Here is a 14,113-nt window from a genome sequence, read left to right as displayed (position 1 = left end):
CCTTATGTGATGGGCAACTCCAGAGGCACCGTGTGTGGATAATAGGTGAGGACAAGGGCCCTGTACCCTGTGAATAGTTGTATTGGTCTGGGGTTGTGCGTAGGGGTTAGTCTATGTCTAACAGTTGTCCCTCGACATTTGCAGGTGACTCTGGGTACCCCAACCTGTCATGGCTAATGACCCCAGTTAGAAATCCCAGGACAAGGGCAGAGGAATGCTACAATGAGGCACATGGGCGAACTAGGAGGATTATAGAAAGAACCTTTGGCCTCCTGATGGCCAGGTTCCGGTGCCTCCATATGACAGGAGGTTATCTGTATTACTCACCAAAGAAGGTGTGCCAGATCATCGTGGCCTGCTGTATGCTGCAGAACCTGGCTTTGCGATGACAGGTGCCTTTTGTGCAGGTGGATAGTCCAGCTGGAGGTCTTGTTGCAGCTGTGGATCCTGTGGACTGTAAGGAAGAGAAGGCAGAAGAAGAGGATATCGACAACGGAAACAACGTTATCCAGCAATACTTCCAGTGAGACAAAGGTAAGAAGACATCACTGCCTCACACATCTCATACAATTGTTTCACCTATCATAAGTCTGTCACTTTCACCCAGTGTATGGACCCTGACTTGTCACTTTGCCTTTCCATTTAACAGATGTGGGTCCCAATGTGTGACCTCTGCTATATTACCTCATGGACTAGAGCCGTGTTACATCGGTATGTTGACAATAAAATTGACATTGCTATATTCCATAGTTATTGCAAAACACACATTTGTGAAAGCACAGACTGACTCCAGATTGTTTTGTGATTCAAGGGTGTTTATTTCTGATGAAATAAGTGGATGGGGTTGTAAAATGGTAAGGGTGATGGTGGAGGAATGTCCACGGCTGAGTCCAGTCTATTTGTTTCACAGGTGCATTGTCCAAAGGGGCATAGGAAGTGGAGCTAGGGCAGTTTCAGGATGGAAAGGGTGACAAAGTAGGACAGAAGGATGACATTCGGGGGGGTCTCATTCCCTGGCTGGGGTCTTGGCATTGTTCTCTGTCTTGTTCCTGGATCTCAGGGACCGTTTGCGGGGTGGTTTTCCATCTGCAGGCGGTGGGGTGCTGGTGTCGTGGTCCTGTGGCGGTGCCTCCTGTCCACTAGCGCCGGCGGAGGTGGTGGGCTGTTCATCATCCAGGCTAGTGTCAGGGGCCCCCTGTTGTGCCACAGTGTCCCTCCTGGTGTTGGCAAGGTCCTTCAGCACACCCTACAATGGTGACCAGGGTGGTGTTGATGGACTTGAGTTCCTCCCTGATCCCCAGATAGTGTTCTTCCTGCAGCAGCTGGGTCTCCTAAAAGTTGGCCAATACCATTGCCATCATCTCCTGGGAATGATGGTACGCTCCCATGATGTTGGAGAGTGCCTTGTAGACAGTGGGTTCCCTGGGCCTGTCCTCCCCCTGTTGCACAGCTGTCCTCCCAGTTCCCTTTTTTTCCCGTGCCTCTGTCCACTGAACCGTCTGCCCACTGCCACTGCCCCAGGTCCCTGATTTTCTTGGGGTGGTGGGTTTGCCTGGGTTCCCTGTAGTGGTGGACACACTGCTGGTTGATGTGTCCTGGGGACAGAGGGATGGACCCGCTGGGTGGGTGCTGTGCTGGTGTTTCCTGAGGGGGGAGGCTCTGTGGTGGCATGTGCCAGTGTCAGGGAAACCGACTGTCCTGAGGTCCCAGATGGGCCGGGCTGGTCATCTTGATCCAGTTGGACAGAGCTGCTGTCATCACTGTGGGCTTCTTCTGTGGGGGAGTGGACATGTCTGGAACCTCCTGTCCGGTGACATTGGGTAGGGGTCCTACAGGGGTGTAAAGGCATGATTATTGCATCTGTGTGTGCCATCATGTGCAATGGGTGAGTGACCCTGTACTGCAGTGCTTGCATTCTTGTCTAGGACCTTGTGTGATAATTGGTTTGGGGTCTGTGTGGGTATCTGTTATGGACATGCTTTGGTGATGCGTGTCCATGCTTTGGTGTTGCATGCAGGGCTTGGTGTTGGGATGGGTGGGTTGTGATAGTGGGACATTTGTGAGGTGTTGGAGTGATGGGGGTGAGGGTGAGGGTGAGGGTGGGGGTATGTGATAGCATGCAGGTAGGGTGGGGGATGTAATAGATAAGAGTTGACTTACCAGAGTCCATTCCTCCTGCTACTCCTGCGGGGCCCTCAGGATGCAGTATAGCCAAGTCTTGCTCCTCCCATGTTGTTAGTTGTGGGGGAGGAGGTGGGAGGTGGGGGTCCACCGCCAGTCTTCTGTACTGCAATCTAGTGTCTGGAGACCACGGAACGCACCTTCCCCCGTAGGTCGTTCCACCTCTTCCTGATGTCATCCCGTGTTCTTGGATGCTGTCCCACTGCGTTTACCCTGTCGATGAATCTACCTAGCAATGGAGGTGTGTTGCACCTGTGATCCGAATAGCTGTGGCTCTACCCGGATGATTTCCTCCACCATGACCCTGAGTTTCTCCTCAGAGAACCTGGGGTGTCGTTGAGGTGCCATGATGTGGTGTGGGTGATGTGTGAGGTGGTGTTGGTTGTGATGTGTGAGGGGATGTGTTTGTGTGTGTTGTCTGAGGTGCACGGATGGTGTGTGAGTGATGGTGTTGTGTGCCTGTGGATGCTAGTGTTGTTTCTGGTGGTGTCTCTCTCTGGCCTTCTTTCTCAATTCTGGTAGTAAGGGTTTGTGGGTGATGTGGGTGTGTGTTTTATATTGGATTGGGTGTGTGGGAGTGCTGTGTGTATGTGTATCAGGTGTGTATATTTCGAATTGTCCAAGGTGGTTCTGTTTTGTAAATGTGTGTGTATTTTGAGCGTGGCGGTGTGTACCGCCAATGGAATACCGTGGTTGAAAGACCACCACGTGGATTCGTGGGTCGTGATAGTGTGGGCGTATTCCTGTTGGTGTGAGGGTGGAGGATTTGTTATCGCCAGTTTATCATTGACCTTTGGTGTGGCGGACTTGTGTAGGTGTCTGGATTTTGGTGGATTCCGAGCTGTGGGTCGTAATAGCCGTAGCGGAATTCGGCCGCCGCATCGGTGTGTTGGCGGTTTTCTGCACGGCGGTACTCAAGATTTACCGCCAATGTTGTAATGAGGGCCAAAGTGTTGAAATAAAAAATATTGAAAATCAGTAGGTAAAAATGGGCAGTTGTGACAGCATTTTAATTTGAAACTTCTCATCACAATGATCAATTGACAAAACACATACACCATTACATCTGCTAGAAGATATATCGGGATTGTGGGTTTTCCAAAAACTCGAGGTACCCATAGCCAAAAACTGAGCTCCACCTTTCAATGATGTAATTCATTTGGTAAAATATAAATTTTAGAAAAGTGGTTATCAAGAAAATCAATGTACTTCTAAAATGGGCACAATATACGGAATTTAGAAGGAGGGGTACTTGCACATCTCTAAATTTGTGGGTTTCTATACTTGCATGTGAATTAAGGGGTATTTCTCAAAATTACTTCTTTCATGTACATTGTCTTACATTTAGAAGGTGCAAATGCAGGGAAGTACATTTGGTATAAACACTTGTTCTACCATTCTGTATCCCCCTAGGTCTCCCAATAAAAATGCACCTCACGTGTGTGGGTGGGCCTAGTGTCTGCAACAGGAAACAGTGCAAAATGGGGCATGGATAGATTACATTTCTCTTTGCAAAACTGACCTATGTTTTGCAAAGTGAAAATCTGTGTTTTTTTGGCCCTACCTCAGCTGGAACCTGGGGAAACCAATCAAACCTATATATTTTTGAAGACTAGTCACCTGGGGAAATTCAGGTTGGGGTGACTTGTGTTGCGCTCACCAGATTGTTTTACCCTGAAACACTTGCAAACCTCAAACTTTGACTAAAAACATATTATCCTCACTTTTCTATGATGGGACATTCTGTAATCTGCACAGAGCACAAACATTCTTCCACTCAGCATTCTCCTAAGTCTTCTGATAAAAATAATACCTCACTTGTGTGGGTAGGCATAATGCCCGTGACAGGATATGGCCCAAAACGTAACCTCCATACATCAACTTTTTCTACGCAAAACTGACCCCTGTTTTGCAAAGTGGGTAGCAGTTGTTTTTGGGCCCTACCTCAGCTGGCACCTAGGGATACCTAACAAACCTGTACACTTCTGAAAATAAGACACCTAGGGCAATCCAGTGAGGGGTGTCTTGTATGTATCTCATGAGGTGTTTTTTACCAACAATGCCCTGCAAACCACAAACTTTTCCTGAAATCAATTATTTTCCTTACATTTCTGTTAGGAAAACCTCTGGAACCTGTGGGAATCCACAGAATTCCTACTAGCCAGCATTGCCCCACTTGTGCTGATAAAAATGTTGTGACACCTGTGTGGCTGGGCCTAATGCTGCAACAGGAACAGATCAAACCCAGGACAATGGGAGCCCTTGTGTGGGAACTCCTATTTTCTTTCATTTGATACATTGGTGTTGCTGTCACTTGCCCCAACCACATGAGTGGCACAGCATTTTTATCATCAGAAGCAGGGCAATCGCAGAAACATGAGGAAATATTTGTGTTTTAGGTCAACATCTGAGGTTTAAAGGGCATTGTGGGTAAGAAAATGGTGTAGGACGGATGCGAAGCACTCCACCCTGGTCTTCCCCAGGTGTCTAGTTTTCAGAAATGTCTGGGTCTGGTAGGATTTTCCAGGTGGCAGCCTACCCAATCCCAAAAAGTGCATGTGCTCACCATTGCAAGTGGGAAGATACTGGGAGTTAGCCAGAATCTCCTTGCTAATTAGTAAAATTAACAACCATAAAAATCAAATGGTCTCCTGCTTGCCATTAGGATTTAATGCTTTAGTCCACAGGGGAGCAGAAAGGCTGGTTCCCTATTTTTGAGTGGGTAGGGGCATGACCATGCCTGTGCCAGGCAGCCCCCACCCCTACAAATACAAAAAATTAATCACCGGAGGCTAGTGGGTGTTCTGCCCCTCCAGTGGGGCAGATGGGGATACTTGCACATTCTGCCTCCCCAGGGGGAGTAGAAAGACTATTTCCTTTTTATGGGGACAGGGGGAATGGACTTGCTAATGCCAGGTGGCCTCCACCAATACAAAACCAAAATAAGTAATCCCTGGTGTCTACTGGGTTTTCTGCCCTCCTGGGGTCCCAGATGGGGGTAATTACCCCAATTTCCCCACCTGATGGGGTAGAACAACTGTTTGGTCTTTTTGGGGGTTAGGGGCATGACCATGCCCATACTGGGCTGCCCCTACCAATAACACATTAAAAAGAAGTCCCTGGTGTTTAGTTGGCTTTTTGCCCTCCCCAGGAGGAAATATGTGTAATTGCCCCATCTGCCTCACCATGGGGGCAGCAAGAGTATTTTCTCTTTTTTGGGGAGTGGGGGCATAGCGATACCCACGCTGGGCAGCCCCACCAATACAAAAATACAGTAATCCCTGGTGTCTTGTTGATTTTCTGCCCCCTAACGTGGGCAGCTAGGGTAATTGGCCCCATTTACTCCCAGAGGTGCAGTAAAACTGTTTCCCTTTTTATGGGGGGCATGGCCATACCCATGCTGGGCAGCCCTCAACCCCTACAAATTCAAAAAATGAGGGAAAAGTAATCCCTGGTGTCTAGTGGTTTTCTGACCCCCTCCCCCAGGGTGCAGATTGGCCTTAGAAATAGGGTTGATTTGCCCTAAGGGCAGAAAAAAGCCTAAATAATGCCCCCATTATGGGGAGCAATCCTTGTCCAAGGGGCCACTACCCAACATACCCAACATATATACCTGATTATATCCCTGGTGTCCAGTGGTATTCTGCCCGGGTGGTAATCCCCATGCAAGTATCCACTTGGGAAAGTTTATTCGCTTTCCAGTGGTATCTCTCCTGTGTACCTTGGCGCTCAGGTAGCTGTGATAGCCCCGCTAGCACCAAAGCATTAGAAGTGAAATGAGCTCATCATCTCATTTCACTCTCACGTCTTCCCCAGCTCTTGAGCTAGAAAAAAACAAAATATGACAAAAAGTGGCATTTTCAGAATTGCAATTTAAAATGTAACCTCACAATAAGTTGTGACTTTACATTGTTTCGATAGTTTTGATACATTAAATTGTTTCATACTTTCACTAGTTCTTCATCATTTTATATTAAGGAGTTGGTACCATTTTTACGTTGAGTTGAGTACATGATGTAGCAATTGACCTGGCAGCTTTGAAGGTATATGTTGCTTTGTCAGAGGCCTCTGAACAGCTGTTAGCATACCTCACATTTGAGTCTGGGCCTTCTCCATACTTTAGACACTGTAAGTGGGCCTCATACAGTGCAAAAGAGGTAGGGTCATATTCATGAAAAGTGGAGCTACATTACATGTAGCGCCACTTTTCTTGTGGCCCCTTGAGCCTCCCTACCACCACCATGTGTGCGCCGTATTTAAAATACGGCACACCATGGCGCAGGGTAAGATGCAATAACGTCAGAATTTCTGACTCTATTGATGTACTGTTCAGGGTTAGCCCCAAATTTTGGGTCTAACCCTGAATAGTACATAGGGGCCAATTGTAAACAATGGTGTGCTCCCTTTTAACTGCTGTTCTGAGCCGGCGTTAAAAGTTCTGGAATAAATGGTGCAGAGAAATCTCTTAGATTTGCGCCATTTTCTCTTCCTAATGGGGGGAATACCCCCTTTGCATATATTATGCCTGGTGAAGGCATAATTAGTGCAAAGGAAATATGGCGTGGGGAATAGGCCACCTTGCCATCAAATAAATGACACTAAGGGGACACTAAATTGGCACTAGGCCATCTTAAATCAGGACCGTAGTCTCCTATTGTAGCACTCTGTGTGAAAGTGATAGAGCAGGCATAGGTTGTCACTACAGATTGCAGATCCATGGCTATGCTGGTACACACACTGGTTCCTAGCACGTCCTCACACACCCTTGCACCTTCGTGCAAGGAGGTCATATATGTTGGGCGGTTACTAATTGTGATGTAGTCACACCTTCCTGGAGAAAGTCCATCAGCATTGGAATTGACTAATTGCTGAAGGCCACTTGTGTAGAGCGGTGATCAAGGACTGTCTTTCATTATCACAGTCAATGGATATACCCTGGCTCAGATACGTTCATTCTCTTTTTCTCTTGCTTGGGATACAGGAGTGTTTCCTCACGCCGGACCTCTTGGCAAGGGTAAAGGGAATATACTGGCATCAAATTCATGATTCAAAGTTAAATACAGTTATAGATAGAAATCAGGAGAGGAAGCAGTCACAGCAACCACATCCATTGTTATATTTGGTCACTATCAGCCTTGAGCGGCAAAGGTTCTTACTTACCAGGCTGCGTTTGAATATGTTACACTATTTGGTAGCATTTCCTACCCGCGGAACTTGGTTTAAGAATGTTCCGCCGTGCTGTTGTGATGGAGAAACACCTCAAAGCAGCTTGCACTTTATTCTCTTTTGTACTCTTTATGATACTCCAAGAAAACTTTTTTTACGTCCTATTTTTTTTAGCTAAAGGCATTAGAACTAGTCATCTTGCCTTCTCTTATTTACAAAACTTGGGAGACGTAGAGACAATACAGGCTGTGCTAAACTATATATCCCTTTCGGCATTCAAATTTTTTATTTACAATGTTATTTAATAAATGCTTAAGAAATTTGTAAGTATGTATGTATTGGATGTCTTTTATGGTCTATATGAACCGAATAAAGTATTGACTACTTGCTAAGTGTTGCACTTCATGCAGCCCACTTTGGTTAAATACTTTTAAAGCTTCATGCCCATAAATCTCTCATGTCCTCTTCCCCTGGGGAAGGATTGCATTGTTTCTGGTTCTGTGGTCTGGCTCTTATGCAAAAATGTGTATGTACAATAAATACAATGTGTGCTTGTGCTCTCAAAACACACAAGGCCTCTGTGTGGCAGAAGGACATATTTCCCCTACTCATCACATTGTAGAATTCTTCACTATTTATCAGTTAGCATAGGGCCCCAACAAGGAGCCCTTGCATTATTGGAATGATCCTGTGCATTCTTGTGTGCATGGGGATGATGCTAATTCCTGTGTACTATGGGCATGAGCATATGGCTATTATTGGTACAAACAAGCAGATTGATGTAGTGAATCTCTTCCGTGTGAGCAGTGAGATTATGATATTAGGATGTACACAGGTTCGTGTTCACTGAGAAAAATATATGTGGATGAGTGGAACAGCGTTATGGCCTTACATGCCTCACACAACCCATTTATTGCTGGGAAGTTTTTGTTTGATTGGAAACGGATCCTCACTGTGTGTTAAACAAGAAACTGCAACTTGTTGTTACACTCTAACATCCTATTGGGAGGCAACACATTCTTCATAATATCATTGTAGTGAATTTACTTGGTCTAGCTGAACATCCAAAGACAGCACGTGCACTTGACTTTAGCTCACACTTCTTGAGATGCAAACAAGTGGGTTAGGAGTTTACACTTCCACCAAGGCATATGCAGTCCTTTCAGCAAAACACATACAATAATCTTTGTGGTTTTGAACAAAGTGGTATATGTGACATATTTTTATTTGAGAATGTAGGTGCCTGTTTTTTGGGAGTCTATTAGTCGATTTGTGGGCAATATCAACAGTTATTGAAAGCTAATTATGACCAGATAGAGTACATTTGGGAGACATGCATGCAACATGTGGAGGTGAAGAGTATTTCAATGAGGAGGTACAAGTTGCCATTATGGAAGGTAGGAAGGGTTGTTTAAAGTCCAAGTCTACGAGTAGATAAGATCAACAAGTACACAAGCAAACAGCAAAGTACTGGGTGACAAAGGAGGTGGTATGATGTCAAATACTGAACCCCTAGGAAACCAGCCAGGCACCACTGAAAAAAGTTATCTGACAGATCCCCAATGGAAACTGGAGAACTCCACATCTTTCTCCTCTGATGGGTGGTGTGCCTCCCTGTAGCTGATAGTGTTTGTTTCGGAGGCATTTGAGACACACACTCATCAGAGGCAGAAGATGAGGCTTCCCTGTCTCCACCAGCATTTGTCTGTACCAGTGAGGCAGCCAGAAAATGACAAGGCACAGGTTGATTTCCAGCAAAGCAGCGACGTTGCAAAGGATGGCACTCAATTTTGCAAAGTAGGAGTCCAACTTGCGACCCATGGATTCCATGATGTTATGGGTAACCCCCGCTGAGTGGCAGTTTCACTAGTGTCTGAAGTAGAGGACTGTTGTTGTTCCCTCTGCATCATGATACCAGTGATGTCAGCTAGGAAATCATCAATCCCACAGAGCCACCTATGAGTGTCGGTAATAGCCTTTGTCATACCCTTCTTAGGGTTCAGACCCCTACAGACAGCCCCCAGCATGTCATCCATCATTCACTGCTGGACTCCTACCAGTCCACATTGAAAATCAAATTGGGGGTCCTTGGAGTCTTTAGCTGGGGATGTACAACTAGATGGGAAATGTCCTGTTGATGGCAGTTCCTCTGCAGAATCCAGGAGTTGCTAGAAGGAGTTATCACCCATGGTGAGGCAGTACTGTGTCCTCAACAGGTTGGTCATCAAGGACAGGTGGTTGTACAGGAGTTGTTTTTTGTCCCTGTGGAAAGAGACAGGAATATCAAAAGAACAGAAGATGGATAGAATGCTAAACAATGCAAAAATTCACCCCAGTCACAGATGCGGGTTTAATCTATTGTTATTTTTCTCACCACGCCACCCCAGTTTGGATCCAGCCATGTGCAAATCAGTCTTGACCCTTACTCCCCATGGGAACAGTCTAGCCCAGTTTGGCTGGCCAGGTCCTCCCTGGACCAGAAACAAGCATACTGGGACCAGTTTCATGGTATTTGGCTGTATTTTCCTTACACGTGCTCGTTCATCTCCAGAGTCCAGCACAGTAGACACTGAGAACCATCCCTGAAGGGGCTAATCTCTGTCACAGTTTGAAATATGCAACAGATCAAGCCCACTACATTTCCTCAGAACGCAAAATGCTCATCTACAGAGTCATGCTAGTCTCTTTCAGCCCCACTCAATTGTACTTTTACATAACTTCTCAGGCAATCATCATTCAGACTCAGGGACTCTACTTAATCTCAGACACTGATGGCACCCAGATCATACATTGACTCTCAGAAGACACAAAGATTACCAACATTCATTACATTACGGTATTGTACATCATGCCTACCTGTATGTGAGAGTAATGGGCCATACTGAACCACCAAGATGTTAGTGAGGAGGTTCTGCAAAAAATACTCATTCTGTATTTGACTAGACCTATAACCCTCACCCTCCAACCATCCTAAAAACGTGGTCATTATCCTGGACACCTAGCTCATCCTGACATTTAACAATTACCTGTTTCACACCCCCCTGCTTTCTCATATGTTGCATAGTCAGACCTCTCTTCTTATGGCTCCCTCCTGTCACCTGTGACACTATCACCGGGCCCTAATAACATGTAGACTGCAGTACACCAAGGGCCAGATTTATACTTTTTGACGCAAAACTGCACTAACACAGGTTTGAGTCAGAAATGTTTCTTAACGCCACCCGTGCGTCAAATTTATACTTTGACGCTGGGTGGGGCTAAGAATAGGTTAGTCATTTTTCCTGACAGTAATCATTGCGCCTTGTCATAAGGCAAAATTACGTTAACGCAGGAAAAATTACTCTAATCCGGATATCCGCCATTTTCCACCGAAATAGCATCAGAAAGAGATGCAAATGGAGCAAACAGTGCTAATGAGCCCCACAATGGATCCCAGAAGCCAGGAGAGAGCCCAGGGAGACCTCACACAACAAGGAACCAGCCAGGAGGACACAGGCATGAACCAGGGGAGAGACAAGAAGAAGAGGAAGTGTCAATTCAGCCCAGAGGAGCATGAAATTCTGGTGAGAGAGGTGACGGAGCACCAGCATCAACTCTTTGTCATCTCTAAATTGCCAATTGGGAGGAGATAGGCACTTTGGCAACAGACTCTGGAGAAGATTAACAGTGTGGCAGAGGTCAGGAGAACTGTCACTGAGTGCAATAAATGCTGGCATGACTGCAAGTGCAGGACAAAGGAGAAAATGGCAAGGAACAGGAAGGCAGCACTGCTGGCCGGAGGTGGGAGTCCAGCACTGCAAGAGGACATGGATGAGATGATTGCAGCCGTCATCCTGGAGGAAATCGTCACTGGTATCGCAGGACAAGACAGCTCAGAGTACCAGGAAACAAGACATGCAGGATAACTTGCATGGGTCAAAAATGCCTAAATGTCAAGTGCAAGGAGGGGGGGCACATACCTATTACACAATTCATGTCAGCCCTGAAAATCAGGCAGTGGAAAGGGCAAAGGGGCACGGCACTGGTCTCCCTGCACTGCCAATGCAAGGTGCATGGGCTGTGCAGGGGCATAGCACAACACCAACAACCTTTGCATGGGGGTACACCGCCATGTCAAGGCTGTTGGAAATGCTGGAGCAGACCAGGAGGGTAGGGTAGAACATAAAACTGGTCTGGTGTTACAGGACGACTGGTATTGTCAGAATGTAAACTAGAGGACAATGCCCAGTCGCAGGCCATTGGCTAAAGCGGCATTTACCATTGACAACAGTTGCCACTACTACCTGTGGTGTGTGTGCTGGTCAATTAGGAAATGGCAGTTACATGCCCATGGCACAAACACACTCAAAATGAGGGTTCAGTATGACTATGTGATCAATCCCCATTAATCCCTATCCAAGTGCAACTCCTGTCAACTTCTCAAGTCCATAGACTCAATAACTAGCAGTCACTGTCACATACATAATGATGTACACAGCAGTAATCTATTACCTATGCTGCCCATTCCTGGGTTGACCCCTGTGCCTGTGTCACAATAGCTGCAATGCCACCATGCAACATCTCAGGTGTCATAGTGCTAAGACAACTGCATTGAGGTGGAGGACATATGTGTTTAGGTAGGCAAAGACACCAGCACAGTCATAAGAGGAAATGGAACTCTGACAGGCCCATCAGTGCAATGTAATGTAGCACCCATACACAAACATCAACATGAGAAACTACCAATGGTGACACCTGTATTGTTTCATGGAAATGCAATACATGGTATGGTGCTAGGTCTCAGCACTGCATAGGTGTATGTGAAAAATGATAGACTGGGACAGGGCCATATTGTTAAATGTGGTGCTGTGGCATCAGCACACTAACAATCATTGCAAGACCTCACCATGCTAATGGAATCAGAGGGAGGGTTGATAAGGACAAGAAGGTGGCAAGCCACAATTTGGATAGAACCCACACAAAGAAGTGGTGGGTACAATGGATGGCAGATGCATTGAGATTTAGATTTGTTGTAGCTGCCAATGTGACAGCTCAGTTGGAAGTGGGAATTAACATGTCAAGAAAGGGATGTGGATGCAGTATGGATTACACAGGCCAACAAACAATTGGCACTGTACACTTATGCAAATACCCTGAGCCCCAAGCATATGACACATGCAGTAAGGGAGTACCTAAATCTTTAATAACTATGTACAAAACAGAAGTTAAAACTATGTAACACACCTATACTAACCTAATCTATCCTAACTATGCATTACCAACAACTGGCCCTAACTACCCTATGCTAAGCTTACTTACCACAACAAACTCTAAACATTTTCTCCCCATCCCCCCATATGACGAGACACATGTAGGACAACATATACTAACCTAAACACATACTAACTAATTCTAAACAAATATATATATATATATATATTTTTTTTTTTTGTTTTTTTTTAAATACGCAAAAGCCCCGACGTTAACGAAAAAAAATACCATGTAATAATATGACCCACCCAACCTACTTATCCTATCTAAACTACTACCCTACTCTAACCTATCAATAAACCCCCTAAACCTGATAAAAAACAGGATGAGGAATGAGGAGGGAGGGGTCTGATTTAGGGGTGAGGGGTGGCAAGAGTTCACAGGTTTGCCCTCCTCAGTGCCTTCTTAATAGCTTTGAGCCTCCAGATATTTTTGTCCATGTCCCTCTGTATAGTGTCAAGCTTTCCCAACACTTTCCTCATGTCCCTCTGGAGTTCGGAAATTGCAGACATGTCCAATGCAGCAGATGTGGTGGTCTGTGCTGCAGAGGTTGTTGCTCCAGCAGGTGTGGTGGTCAGTGGTGCTGACGTTGAAGGTGCAGCAGGTGCGGTGGTTGGTGGTGCCGAGGTTGACAGTGCAGAAGGTGGGGCTGATGTGATGGTGGCCGCTATGGTACTGGCTGCAGCTGTGGTGGTGGCTCCAACCTTTGTGGCCAATGCCGGCCACCCTTGGGTGAAAACCTGACATTCTCCTGTGACTTGCTCTCTCTGATAGCTTCTTCAGATCCTTCGAGACCCAGACTCGACATACAATATGTGTTTTTATCTCACTGCCCGCTTCTGGAAAGCCCTGATGTCCGCTACATCCATGTTGGCAGCTGTAAAAATTAGACAGGCACCAATCAGTGTCATTATTGTGTGATGCATGTACAGATGATAATCTAACACTCTGCCTCAATTTGCACATGCAGTCTATATCACAGTCCAGATGATATAGGTCCTCATTACAACCCTGGCGGTCGGTGATAAAGCGGCGGTAATACCACCAACAGGCTGGCGGTAATAAATATGAAATTATGGGCACAGCGGAAACGGCTCTGACAGACAGCCGCTTTAACACACCGACCGCCAGGGTGAAATCAACAGGCACCAAAGAGGTAACCGCCAACAGCCAGGCGGAACACAATGTACCACCCACACTAATATGACACACCTATCTGCCATCTTATCCGGGGTGGTACCAACGTAATCAAAAGCCTGGCAGAAACACTGCACAGAAGGGAAAAACTCACCTCTGGAGACTCAGGGAACAACCACGCCGCCATAGAGCCTGAGCTGCATGTCTTCCCCATGCTCTTCTATCTTCTGCTCCATTACGGACACCAATGCCGGTGAGTACTGCCACCTTGCACACAGGGGACAGGGGTGAGGGGGGAGGAAAAAAATAGTGACACACACACGCAACACCCCCACCCTCAACACCACACGCACAACCAGATGCAGTAACATAACATATA

This window comes from Pleurodeles waltl, chromosome 9, assembly GCF_031143425.1.
Source record: "Pleurodeles waltl isolate 20211129_DDA chromosome 9, aPleWal1.hap1.20221129, whole genome shotgun sequence".
In the NCBI taxonomy this organism is placed as follows: domain Eukaryota; kingdom Metazoa; phylum Chordata; class Amphibia; order Caudata; family Salamandridae; genus Pleurodeles; species Pleurodeles waltl.
This window is presented reverse-complemented; position numbering follows the sequence as displayed.